Source organism: Triturus cristatus, chromosome 12, assembly GCF_964204655.1.
Source record: "Triturus cristatus chromosome 12, aTriCri1.1, whole genome shotgun sequence".
NCBI lineage: Eukaryota > Metazoa > Chordata > Amphibia > Caudata > Salamandridae > Triturus > Triturus cristatus.
The window spans coordinates 3,076,325-3,089,057 of NC_140595.1; positions in this window are offsets into that span (position 1 = coordinate 3,076,325).

Sequence of the window (12,733 nt, forward strand, 5' to 3'; positions counted from 1 at the left end):
ACGTTGAGGCCCATTAGAGCTGGAAACAGGATCCGAAGGCTGCGGCCCTGAAGTACAGGACGGGCGGCCTAGTGTGCGACCTCGGAATGGAGTGCTCGGGCGTCTGCTGGCAGCGATAGCGGTGGATGTGTCTCCGCTGAGGCAGCCACAAAGATTGGACGGGCCGCATCAGCCCCCTGGGGGCCCACCTACACTATTGGCGGCATCGGAGACATGGACGCGGGGCCACCTGGGACCAGGCAGACAGCGGTGGGGGTACATAGAAGAAAAAGAGCCCCAATCCTGGGGGGGTGGGGGCGGGAGTCCTGGGGCTTGTCCTAACAATCGGCCCACGGAGCTGAGGCAGACATACCAGGGGTTCGGCCCCATAGAGAGTGGCATCTGCACAAAGGAGGGCTGCGTTGGGACACCATACACAGAAGCAGCAAACGGGTATAAGCCCCCTAACGCACCATCCTCACTCACTGGAAAAAGAGGATTCCTGCAGCAGCCCGGAGGGGATCTTTAGCCCGAGTCCTGCTGGCCTGGTAACCCACATGCACAGTTAAACACGAGGAGGAAAAGAAGAAGCAGATCCTCACACCGTGAGACATATTAGCGTGGTCTTGCCCTGAGGGCCAGACTCGAATGCTCTGGTGGTGGTGTGTGAGTGGTCTGTGTGAGGGGGGCAGAATTGGCAGAATCAGCCAAACAGAGTATGCTGGATCGGTACACCGGAACTGGAGCCTCGGCACCGGAGCAAGGGGGCGCAGCGGTAGGCATGCCAGACAATGCAACACTTATGGCGGCCATAACGCAGTCCATAGATGCTTTGGATACGAAGATTGGGGCTGGGGCTCCGACGTTATCTTATTCGCCAAGACCTGCGGAATGCGGTGGAGCGCATTACAGAAACTGAGAACAGGATATCAGAAGTGGAAGATTCGGTCACTACCCTGAAAAAGAAGGTGGCGTCATTGGAGACCATGACTAGGGGCCGGGCCTGGCCTCCAGTGTAGAAGATATGGAGGGCAGGGCCTGAAGCAACAACCTGTGCTTTGTGGGGTTCCCTGAAGGATGTGAAGGGGAAAACATTAAACGATTCCTAACTCAGTGGCTCATAGTTTGGCTTCCCACAGATTCGCTGTCCCGCTGCTTCATCATCGAGAGGGCGCATAGGGCCTTGGTGCAGAAGCCGCCACCATGTGCCAGGCCGCGGCCTGTCAGAGCAAAGATCTTGAATTACCCGGACAGGGACATGATCTGGAAGCAGGCCTGAGCTAAAGAGTCTTTGACCTAAGCCTCCACTCGTATCCTTATCTTTCCGGACTATACACACCTAGTCCAGCAGACGCGACAATCTTTCATGGCAGCCAGAGCCCACCTTCGAGAACTGAAACTTCAGTATGCTTTACTTTATCCTGCCAGACTGCTGGTAGTTTATCAGTCACGCACACTATTCTTTGAGACGCAGGAAGAGGTCTTTGCCAGGACAGATGAGACGGTGAGGACTCGGCCCCACATGCCGCCCAGGGTGGGATCAGATTCATCGTCCAGTGGGGTCACCCTAAAGTCACCGAAGTCCAAGTTTAAAGAAAATAGAAGGTCGAGATCCAGACGCCGATCTAAGTCCCAAAACGACTCCAACAGATCCACATCGGTGCCCCAGCAGGGGATCTTGTCATCCTAGTCACCACATACGAAGGGGGCAACTTGGGATTCATACTTAGGCCGATGAGGGGAGGGGGGGCTAGTACCTTTGTTCGGTTTCTTTAGTCAAGGCCAATGCCCGTGGAATATGGGCTGGTTATTGGGGATCCATTGGCGGGATGGGCGGGGGGCTCGCAAGCCACCTCTGCCACAACAGATACTTCAGCAGTTTTGAGGTATGGGGTGGTGGGGAAGGGGGAAGTTGGGGAACACATGCTGTTTAATTGCGCTGCATCACTGTCCTACATGGTCACTGCTTACACTTTTAAAGATTACCGTCCCACATACCAGAGATCCCGAGTCCACAGTCTATTGGCGGTCCCAATAGATAGGGTGCAGGTCTACGCGGAGGACCTTCGCAAAGTGAGTTGAAATATCAGAGGGGCGTTAGACAAAGTAAAAAGAGGGGCCATACTCAGCAAGCCAAACGATATTATGCGGACATCCTGATGCTCCAGGAGACGCATCTGATGGGAACTAAAGCGCTATGTCTTATCCGATATGGCTATATTCAAGTGTTCCACTCCGGTTTCACTAGAGGGTCTTGGGGGTTGCTATTCTGATACTTCGTAGGGTCCCCTACAAACATATCAAATCTTGGGCAGACACCCAGGGGAGATACATATTCATTATGGGCTCCATCTACAAGGAACAGCTGATATTGGGTTGTGTGTATGCCCCCCGCCGCCTTCATGGACCTTTGTCGAGCATCTTTCGACCTTATGGTCTGACATGCCGGAAGGTTTAGCGCTAGTGGGGGGTGACTGGAACAACGTGATGTACCTGGTCAAAGACAGGTGGAGAGCCGGGGGTTACGCCAATGCCCACCAAGAGAAGAAACTAAACACCTTGGTGACTGGGCTGGACAGATCCCTGGATGAGGTTACATGGGGAGGAGCAGGGGTACACTTATCTCTCGGCGGCACACGATGCCCTCTCCCGCCTTTATTTTATATTCATACCATCAGGCGCTGCTCGTAGAATAGGGGAGGTGGAGATCCTCCCAAAGTGGCCTGTCAGATCACTCTCCGGTGATCCTTGTGTTTCAGATAGGCCCTGAGAAACAGGCCTTTCGTGGACGTCTCACCCCCTGCCATTTGCAGGATGAGAAGTATCGGGCATATATGGAGCAGGCAATTGAGAAATACTTGGACCTTAATACAGGAACGGTGGATGAGGCCAAAATCCTGTGGGAGGCTATGAAGCTGACCTTGCGGTCTTTGATATTTCCTACTGTGCAACGGCGCGTAAATTACATCGGGAGTCGCTCTTGAGGTCAGAGGCCCAAATCATAGAACTGGAACAGCGTAGTGGGGGGGGGGGGGGAAGAGTTTGGCGCGTCATCAATTGCTGCTGGCACAGCAGACACACGCGAATATGCTGATGGATGAGGCCTGGCTGGCATCTTGTAGCAGAATCTATCAATGGAGCGATAAGTCTACCAAACTCCTTCATAGGCTGTGTCAAGGGGCCTTACACCCCCAGGTTCTTCCCTGTATACTGGCACCAAATGGGAAGGCTCTTCATGACCCCTCCTCAATAACGGTGAGCTTCGAGTACTATTTCGCAGAGAAGTATACCCCAAAGGAACTCCTGCAGGAAGACTTGATACAACGCTTCTTGGACGATCTGCCGCCCCGGGCCCTCTTGGATAAGGGGAGGGCGGATCTTGACGCCCCACTTACTGTGGAGGAGCTCGGATGGACGATTGGGATTTGAGTTCTGGTAAAGTGCCTGGCTCTAATGGGTTTCCGTGTGAATTCTTTAAGAAATACTTTTCCGGGGAGGAGCCAAGATGGCGACCGGAGCAGACGCTTGAGCGCCCGGCTCCGTCGGCCCTTGGCCTCGGACTATCATCCTGACTCCTATCCTCGCCGATTTTCGAGGTGCAACGTGTGCGACGACGCACTGACCGCGCCGCCGCTTTCCCGGAGTCTTAGCCCGCCCGGACGCCGGAGTTCTTGGTGCTTTTGTTCTCCGCACTGGACCCCTGCTCTATTGTGGCCTTGGCCGGCCCCCTGGAGGCTCCGCAGTTACCGGACCCGCTAGCGTAAACCTGAGCCCCGAGGTCCCGGTCCCACCTCACACCACGGACTGTCGCCGGATGAGCCGGGGGAGGGACGCCCGGACACCTCCTGCACCCCGCACCTGATGGGCTGGAGCTATAGGGTAAGCCCCGGAGCGGCGGGTCTCCTGCCCCGTTCTGTGGACCGCGCTGTGGGAGGCTGCAGACCCCCTTCTTCTATTGCCTAGTCGGCTGCAAAGAGAACCCGAGGGAAGGGCAGCGACTGTTGGCTTTTCCCTGTTGCGGCGCAGACCTGAGGGGAATTGCCTCCTTGCTACGACCCCCCCCCTGGCCACTGTACCGTTCTGCGGTAAAACATGGCGTTGATTGCCTGCTCGCGGCTGGGGGATGCTACTCCGGTCTCGCCCGCTGCCCGCTTCGCCCTCCCTCTACCAGACACCAGCTCCACAGTGCCGTCCCGGATTGCTACCGATGTGGGGGCGCAGCCTCCGCTGACATGCGGCTCCGTTCTGGCTGCCCTGCGGGACTTTCGTCTACAAATGTGTCTTGGCCTGCAAGCGCTGAGTGAGCGGTTTGACTCCATACTGTCGGCTGCGGGTCGTGAGCACCCCGTTTGTCATCAACAAGGCGTGGGTCTGCCAGTGCTTTTGTCCTCTTGCGGGGACGCAATGGCTGTTTATGATCGTGCTACACTGGTGCCTGCATCTGGCTTTACCGGCACCCAGGATCAATCGCTCTCCAGCTCAATTGCGGTTACTTTGTCTCCCTGTTCATTGCTGCCTGCTTCGTTGTTGCCTGCCTCACCGTGCCCGCAAGAGTATCCAGCAGAGCGACACCTGACGTCCTCGAGGAACCGTTCATGGTGGCCTACTGCTTCTTTTCTGTGGAACTCCTGTACTTTACATGCCAGGTCTGGACTTTATGTGGTGCACAAGGGGACCTCAATAGATGGTCGGCGGCCATTTTGTGACTCTACTTCACCATCTTCTCCCAAGCGGCCATATTGTCTTTGTCTGCACGGGGTGCGGGGCCTTCATGTAGGGGCTGGTGTAATCTTAAGCCCGCGATCGGGCCAGGGCTGAACTGATTTATATCGCCATGGTTTCACGGATGGGCTGGACTGGAACTGGAACTGTTTGCATATGTTGTGCGCACTCGTCGCGGTTTGTCCGCCTTCATTTAAATTGTTGTGACACGTTATCCTCACACGACCGCTTTTGGCGTAGTGGGTTCTCAGTGTGTGGAGGCCATAGCTGGCCGATGGTTTCGGGCGCTCTGGGGTAGCGTAGGCTCCTCCCCACTTACCTCTCTGTTCTCTTATTTTTCTTTACTCTATTCCTACTTTCTCTCTTGTCTATATTTCGGGTTCATTGGGCGACAGGCACTATGCTGGGGGGGGGGCAGGCCGTAGCCTCCGCATTGGTGTAGGGTGGGGGGGTAATTCACTGTTTCTACTTAGTTCTATGGGCCTTTTTCTTTTATGTTTCTGCGCTATACTTGTTTCGATTCGGGGTCCGGGTGTGGGGTGGATTGAGTGGGGGCGGCTCTGGAGGGGTGCATATTTACTCATGTGACTATCCTGTTATATAACTGCATCGCCTCACTGCCTGAGATTTTTCTTCCATGACCGTTTTAATGATGCTGCTGCTCTCCCGTGTGGTGAAGCTATCTTGCGGACTCGAATCTCCTTGGTTCTTATTCTTTACTGATTTTTTCCCTGATAAAATTATTTTGAAAACCTTAAAATTAACCTTCACTTCTCCTTCCCCTGGTGTCAAGGATCTCTCCAGTGTATACCTCATGACTCGTTGCTAATCTTGACCGTGGATGCGCAGGGGATGTAATGTTTGTACCAGTGCTTAACCGTACCGTGGCCGGCCTGACGGTTGTAGGCCCGTATTTGTTCTTTTCATATGCACAAATAAAGGTTTTTAAAAAAAAAAAAGAAGAAAAAAAAAAAAAAAAGAAATACTTTTCCAAATTGGGGCCCCATTGTCTCAGAGTGGTGGACGTAAAAAGCAATCGGGCCGACTCCCAAGGGAATGGAGACATGCCGAGGTGGTAGTCTTTCACAAACTCAGCCGACCTCCGGAACAACACGCATCATATCGTCCCATCTCCCTCTTGAATGTCGAGGCCAAAATCTTGGCCAAAGCGCTGGCTAACCACCTCCAATCCCATGTAACAGACCTGATACATCCTGATCAGGCAGGCTTTATGCTTCAGAGGGCAACGCGGCATATTAGATGTGCCAACATTGCCATAGCCTCCATCCAGGAAACAAGGGAGCAAGTGGCCCTGTTGCTTGTGGATATGCACAGGGCGTTCGATTCCCTTAGTTGGGTGTATCTGTTAGCGCTGCTAGATCGCATCAACTTTGGACCATGATTCTTGTTGTATTTGAAACTGCAATACACAGATCTTACAGCATCAGTGTGTGTGGCAGGGTCCACCCATTCCCAAATGTAAGAGGCACCCGTCGGGGTTGCCCCCTGTCGCCGTATCTATTCGTTTTAGTGATGGAACCATTGGCAGCATGGGTGCGGATGGACGCACAGGTGTGGGGCTTCAAGTGGGATCGTGGAGTCTCAGACCGTATCGCATTATATGCGGACTACGTCTTATTCTTCTTAACAGGCATAAATAGGACGGGCCGCGTTTGCTCCGTATCATGCATATATTCGGGGAGTCTTCGGGTCTGTTTATGAATCCCGGTAAATCTACCTGTGGTTGTTGGGAGGGAGGGAGGGCTTAGGGACCTGGGCATCTCAGATTCAGACAACGACGGAGGGAGTGAAATGCCTGGGAGTCTTCTTGTCGGATTCACCCGGTGTGGAGTGGGCAGAAACATTGCCCTGATATGTGCGCGAGTACGGGAGGAGATGAAAGCCTGGGCGCACATGCCTCTATCTATATTTGGTAGGTCGGTCATATTTAAAATAGTGTAGTTGCCGCGCTGGCTCTATCAATTGCAGAACTACCCGTACCCGATCCTTCCTTCCTGGTTTCGCCATGTCAACGCTGCATTGGGCCAGTTTTTGTGGGAGGGGCTTCTAGAGTCGCGCTGCAGACTTGCATTCAGTCCACGTATTGTGTGGGATTAGCTACTTCGGACATCCAATCGTACTATATGGCATCCCACCTGTTAGTTCTAAATGAATGGTGGTATGGGGATAGGGGTGACCCTGCATATGTGGTGGAGCGGTGGAGCATGGGAGAACACACTCGGCGTCCCTGCGTAACTCCCTGCCATCGGCCACGCGGGTGGTTTTCCACCTTTGGAGGCTCACTCCTTACACAAGATGAGGTGGTGGGGCAGGCTAATGGGAGAGACCCGACTGTGGCATAATGGCAGACTGCCGCAACTGGCAGCACTTCCTGGCTTTCTTGGGTGGGATAATATAGGGATCCCTATGCTAGGGGATGTAATGGGAGGGACTACCTTGAAATCCTTCCAGGATCTACAGCAAGACTTCCAGATGCCTAAAACTCTATTATATAAGTACCTCCAATTTCGGCATGCCATTTCTCCTAGCATATCAGGAATAGAGGCTCTCCCCGAATTTAGCCCCATTGAAGCTAAGGTGTTTATGGGGGAGCTGCATGACCATAAGATTGCAAAAATGTATCAAGACATTGGTGACAAATAGCTCTACCACACTAGGCAAGCTTAGAGAGGCGGGGGTGTGTGACCTGGGCCAAATGGATGGGGATGATTGGGCGGATGCGCATGCCTTCCCCCGGGTGGCATCGATAGCAACTCGGCTCCGTCTTATCCAATTTAAGTACCTACACCGAGCTTACTGTACCCTTCTGAGACTGTGGAGGGCAGGCCTGGTGTCATTCCCAATGTGCCTGCAATGTGGTTAGGAGGAGGGATCCCTCATTCACATGGTCTGGGAGTGCACAGCGCCCACGAGGTTTCTGCAGGGGGTTCTGAATTGCCTTACACACCATGATTGATAATCCTGAACATCATGGATGGTATTGGAGGCAATATCTATAAAAGACACTTGTTGCTGTTGGGGCTGACTCTAGCTAAAAGAGATATAACAAGATTGTGGAAGGCTCCACCCTATATAGCGGCATGGAAGAATGGTCTCGACTTTTGTATGTGTTTGAAGATACCAATCCAGGGGTGCCCGCAAAAGCACCCAAAGATTTGGAAATGGTGGGCGGATTGCCGGGGTTTGTATTTAGAGCCGGTGCCTCCTGTTGAAGCGTCTCTGCCCTCTCTGACATATGGGACTATTGGGCGAAGGATCCAACGCATAGCTATGGGACACATAGATTAGACTGGACGATGTGGTGGCAAAAGAGACGCAGCAATGGAACAGTGCAAACTGGGGATGGTTTCAAAATATTTATGTTGCTTTGTATATTCTTGATTCTGGGACTATGTAATTTAAAGGTCAATGACAATGCTTTGAGATGTATGTATAGCAGCGGCCTTCTGGACCCAGGGGCTCTGCCGCATGCGTGATCATTGACACAATAAAATCTGTTTATAAAAAAAAAGAAATGCTGAACTCACATATGTGTAGGTGAACTCATGTGAGAATGAAGAAAAAGGTGACTGTAAAATTAAATATTTGACAATGATCACACAATCTGAAGCCAGTTTAAGGGTCAAGCACATTTCAGTTAGGTCGAGTAAAAAATTCAAGTAACTCGACCTGCAGGTCTAGTAACATTTTTATGATTTTGATGCCTGCTAGTTCACCCCCACTAGGTAGGAGATAGGCAGGATGGTATTCAGTTAACTAGCAACCAGTTCCTTGCTGGATGAAGAGCATGGAGCACCTCTGCCAAGTGGAAATTTCCTATTCAGCCATAAAAAATCAGGGACTCTTTGCCAAAAAGCCACTCTGTGCTGAATCACAAGCTAAGTCAATTTTTCCAGGTGGATGTTTCATGCTGGCTCACCAGCAAGCAACAGATATGCTAAGTGGGTTTACATGCTTGGCCCCCAAACAAGACTTCTCAGCCACATAGACAACTCAAGCTGGGTCAGTGATATAGGAAACTGTCTCCTCTAACTAAAACAATATCCATGCTGGGTTCCAGGAAAAAACGGCCTTGAAAGTTTTTTGTGCTGTTTCAAGAGCAGCTTTGATTGTCACCTCTATCTGGAGGGCTTGCCAATGAGAGTAAACTGGTGGGAGCAGGTCTGAGTCGGTGCATGCACAAAGGGACGGCTCAACAATGCGTCTTCCAGCACTAGCACCTCCTCTATCATGACTTGTATAAGGGGAATCATTCTTCACCTCTTTGAAAGAGATTCTAAAATAAGGTCCAGACATTCTGAAAGCTATGCAGTCTGTTATGTAACATTTTTTACATGAGGCTGTTTTTTGGAATGTGGTTTTAAAAAGCATAAGACAGAAAACGGGCTGGGGGCATTAAACTTTCTAGGCCAAAGTTTTGGTTACAGAACCAATACTTGAAGGTAAAAATGAAATCTTTTGGACTAGCATTATTGGTATAAATGTACAGATATGAAGGTTCCATTGCTGTAGCTTTTAGGAATGCAACCTGCGTAACCAGAGAACAGACTATGATTTGCCGAATGTAACATCAAAATTGGAACTTTCAGGATGAGTCTATCAGAAGCAAAATACACACAGATGATGGACAGAATGCAGAGCAAATCTAACATTCAGCCCCAGTCAAGAGATCTGGGTTAAATCCATTGTTCTTTTGCTCGCCATGCCATCCCAGTTTAGACCCAGCCATATGCAAATCAGTCTTGACCCTGTGCCTCATGGGAACAGTGCAGACCGAACTGCCAAGCCAGGTCCTCCCTGTACCGGAAACAAGCATTCTGGGATCGGTTTCAGGGCATCACCCCTCATCAGCCAGGATAGCTTGAATCCAGTGGCACAATGAGCCCGAGACCCAAGTCTGGTCATACCCGGCGCACTTAGGGCGAGAAAGCAAAAGACACACAGATGATGTACCGAATGCAGAGCAAATCAAACATTCACCTCCAGTCAAGAGATCTGGGTTAAATCCATTGTTCTTTTGCTCACCATGCCATCCCAGTTTAGACCCAGCCATATGCAAATCATTCTTGACCCTGTGCCTCATGGGAACAGTGCAGACCGAACTGCCAAGCCAGGTCCTCCCTGTACCGGAAACAAGCATTCTGGGACCAGTTTCAGGGCATCACCCCTCATCAGGGAGGACAGCTTGAATCCAGTGGCACAATGAGCCCGAGACCCACATCTGGTCATACCCGGTGCACTTCGGGCGAGAAAGCAAAAGACACACAGATGATGTACCGAATGCAGAGCAAATCAAACATTCACCTCCAATCAAGAGATCTGGGTTAAATCCATTGTTCTTTTGCTCACCATGCCACCCCAGTTTAGAAACAGCCATATGCAAATCAGTCTTGACCCTGTGCCTCATGGGAACAGTGCAGACCAAACTGCCAAGCCAGGACCTACCTGTACCGGAAACAAGCATTCTGGGACCGGTTTCAGGGCATCCCCCTCATCAGCCAGGATAGCTTGAATCCGGTGGCACAATGAGCCAGAGACCCACGTCTGGTCATACCCAGCGCACTTCGGGCGAGAAAGCAAAAGACACACAGATGATGTACCGAATGCAGGGCAAATCAAACATTCACCTCCAGTCAAGAGATCTGGGTTAAATCCATTGTTCTTTTGCTCACCATGCCATCCCAGTTTAGAAACAGCCATATGCAAATCAGTCTTGACCCTGTGCCTCTATCAGAATGACATGTGCAAGGAAGTAGGTAGCTCAAGGGAGCAGACTGGACAAGCTGCGACTAAATGAACCACAGTTCCAAGAATGCTCATTTACTAAATTTAGAGGAAGCACCTGATTTAAATAGGAGGGCTATCTACAGAGCAGCCATGATGGTTTGGTCATTGCCAAATACAGGCAAATGGTTGCAGTCTTTGCTGAATAGGATACAGGTTAGTGTTCCACTGCAAGGAGGACCTGGCCTGGCAGTTTGGGCTGGACTGTTCCTGTTAGAGCAGGGTGAAGACTGATTTGCATATGAGTGGGTCCAAACTGAGGTGGCATTGTGGGCATAAAAATGGTTGTTCGGGGTGTTACCTCAAGCGGTTGCTAGTGGTTAGGAAAATTGCAAGCAGCCTTCAATCACCTTTGGGTGTTAAATTATGTTGTAGCCTCTAACATGGAATTGGTTTTATGTCTACTAGATTGGTCTTAAGCTAGCAAAGAGCAGGTACAAGCATATTGTACTGATATATTGTACTGATAGACTTTTGGATGCATAAGGATGTAACTTTTGCTTAATATTTTGCACAGTATATAAACAACAGTCGGGAGACAAAAATTGTGACTGCCTGATGGTTAATACTCTTGGGTAATTTCTGCACTATACAAATCTTTCAAAATAAAAATTTCAATATTTGTAATGAAAATGACAAAAAATTACCAACATGAACAAAGGTGCGTAACTAGAGGCACTGCATTTTCCTTATTTGCCCATCTTACCCCCTCACTTGGGCAGCTCTTATCATAGCTGTCTGCTGCTCTGGGTCCGGCAGCCTCAACCTGGACTTTCACGTTTGCTGCCCAATGTGAGGCCGCCATTCAGGCTCACTACAAAGACGTTTCAGTGCGGTGTTTGCACTGTCATTCCCGAGCACTGTCAGCGCCCGGCTTTGGAACTGGGGCAGCTGTCAATGCCTGGGGGTTGCTCTACTGCAGTCTGCATGGGGCGACCACAACCCTGCTGAACAGGCTGCGGGAGCCCTACTGCGGCAGCAGGCTTTGACTGCCTGTCTGGAACTCCCTTGCTTCAGGGCTATAGGCGGCCTCCTCAGCAGGCACTGAGGGTTATAACGTGCTGTGATATCCTGCTGACTACACTCTGCCCCCAGGGTCTGTGCCCACTCGTGTGAGGCCTGCGCCCCTCCCTGCGAGGGCCCAGCCCTGGGTGCAGCTCTCCATCAGGCCCAGCCCTGGGTGCAGCTCTCCCTCGGGCCCCTCCCTGCGAGGGCCTAGCCCTGGGTGCAGCTCTCCCTCGGCCCCCCCTGCAAGGGCCCAGGCCTGGGTGCACCTCTCCCTCAGGCCCTGCCTCCTGGTGTGAGGCCTGCCCCCCTGCCGGAGAGGGTCTAGCCCTGGGTGCAACTCTCCCTCGAGCCCCCCCTGCAAGGACCTAGCCCTGGGTGCGGCTCTCCCTCGGGCCTAGCCCTGGGTGCAGCTCTCCCTCGGGCCCCTCCCTGCGAGGGCCTAGCCCTGGGTGCAGCTCTCCCTCGGGCCCCCCCTGCGAGGTCCTAGCCCTGGGTGCGGCTCTCCCTCGGGCCTAGCCCTGGGTGCGGCTCTCCCTCGGGCCTAGCCCTGGGTGCAGCTCTCCCTCGGGCCCCTCCCTGTGAGGGCCAAGCCCTGGGTGCGGCTCTCCCTCGGGCCTAGCCCTGGGTGCAGCTCGCCCTCGGGCCCCTCCCTGCGAGGGCCTAGCCCTGGGTGCGGCTCTCCCTCGGGCCCCTCCCTGCGAGGGCCTAGCCCTGGGTGCGGCTCTCCTTCGGGCCTAGCCCTGGTTGCAGCTCTCCCTCGGGCCCCTCCCTGCGAGGGCCCAGCCCTGGTTGCGGCTCTCCCTCGGGCCCAGCCCTGGGTGCAGCTCTCCCTCGGGCCCCTCGCTGCGAGGGCCTAGCCCTGGGTGCAGCTCTCCCTCGCCCCCCCTGCAAGGGCCCAGCCCTGGGTGCACCTCTCCCTCAGGCCCTGCCTCCTGGTGTGAGGCCTGCGCCCCTGCCGGAGAGGGCCTAGCCCTGGGTGCAACTCTCCCTCGAGCCCCCCCTGCGAGGACCTAGCCCTGGGTGCGGCTCTCCCTCAAGCCTAGCCCTGGGTGCAGCTCTCCCTCGGGCCCCTCCCTGCGAGGGCCTAGCCCTGGGCCCAGCTCTCCCTCGGGCCCCCCCTGCGAGGGCCTAGCCCTGGGTGCAGCTCTCCCTCGGGCCCCCCTGCGAGGGCCTAGCCCTGGGTGCGGCTCTCCCACGGGCCTACCCCTGGTTGCAGCTC